The following is a 1502-nucleotide window of genomic DNA, read 5'->3' as shown; positions in this document are numbered from 1 at the left end:
TTATACATATTTATATTATACATATACAAACACACAACTTATATTATACATATACAAACACACAACTTATATTATACATATACAAACACACAACTTATATTATACATATACAAACACACAACTTATACATACAGAATATTTTATAAAGAGGAGAGTTCTGCTTCACAGCAGGAATTATCCAAAACAACAGGCGGTTCTGAAAGGTCACAGCTAAATTTACCGACCAGAACCGGACCTGCTGCCCTGAAGTCACACTGCTGAGGAGGACCCATATGTCCACTGTCCCTCCTCTGGACTTCTTCTCTGAATCCAGGAGAGTCCAGTCTGAGGAAACCCAGGATTTATTAGGTCAGTTTTATTTTGATATCAGCAGACCCAGCAGACCCAGCAGACCCAGCAGACCCAGCAGGTCCAGTTTGGATTTAAAGAAAATTAAATCTGTTTTCATTAAAAGCTCAGTCACTTCCTGGTCCTGGACCCTGTAGTCCCTCAGAACTGGACCCTGTAGCCCCTCAGAACTGGACCCTGTAGCCCCTCAGAACTGGACCCTGTAGCCCCTCAGAACTGGACCATGTAGCCCCTCAGAACTGGACCCTGTAGCCCCTCAGAACCCTGTAGCCCCTCAGAACCGGATCATGTAGCCCCTCAGAACTGGACCCTGTAGCCCCTCAGAACTGGACCCTGTAGCCCCTCAGAACTAGACCCTGTAGCTCCTCAGAACTGGACCCTGTAGCCCCTCAGAACTAGACCCTGTAGCTCCTCAGAACCGGACCCTGTAGCCCCTCAGAACTGTTTGGAGGTCTCGGACCCTGCAGCAGAACTTCTCGGTGGTGTGAAGGTTCTGCGGGTGGTTTGGACAGAACCGGTCACGGACTCTGGGGTCAGAGGTCAAACAGAGAGCATCATGGGAGCCCGGAGGAACCAGCGGTCCAAACAGAACCTTCTGGGTTTGTTTTCTTTCTTTGACACTTCCTGTTTCTGCTCTCAGTGGGTTTGGCTCCGCCCCCTCACACCTGTTCTGTGGGTGCAAGGTTCTGACCCGATGAGGTTCTGATGGACCGATATCCTCTCTGTGGTGTTTGGAGGAACCGGTTCCCCTCCGGTTCTGGACGTCTCTGCTTGTCACAGTGGATCTGGTTCAGTTTGTCCCTGCAGGGTCTGTGTTCAGAACCCCCAGAGTCCAGACCTGTCAGAGCGGATTGTTCTGATCCAGACCAGCAGCTCCACCCCTGCTGGAACAGAACCAAGCAGAACCGCTCCTCCTGCAGACGCTTCCTCCCAGTCTGAGACCTGATCCTGGTACCAGGCCCGGTTCTGGAGCAGCTGAAACAAGACAAGACTTCAGGTCCAGAACACAACACTGAGGTCTTCACCTGATGGTTCTGGTTCTGCTCTGAAGGCATGCAGGTTCTTAACCAGATCACCTGGTCCAGAGTCCAGAGAGGAGGACACATGTCCCAGAACCTGTTCTGGTCCTCAGAACCTGTTCTGGTCCTCAGAAC

This window comes from Austrofundulus limnaeus, unplaced genomic scaffold (genome assembly GCF_001266775.1).
Source record: "Austrofundulus limnaeus strain Quisiro unplaced genomic scaffold, Austrofundulus_limnaeus-1.0 Scaffold3052, whole genome shotgun sequence".
In the NCBI taxonomy this organism is placed as follows: Eukaryota; Metazoa; Chordata; class Actinopteri; order Cyprinodontiformes; family Rivulidae; genus Austrofundulus; species Austrofundulus limnaeus.
The sequence above is the reverse complement of the archived record's forward strand: the minus strand, read 5'-3'. Positions refer to the sequence as shown.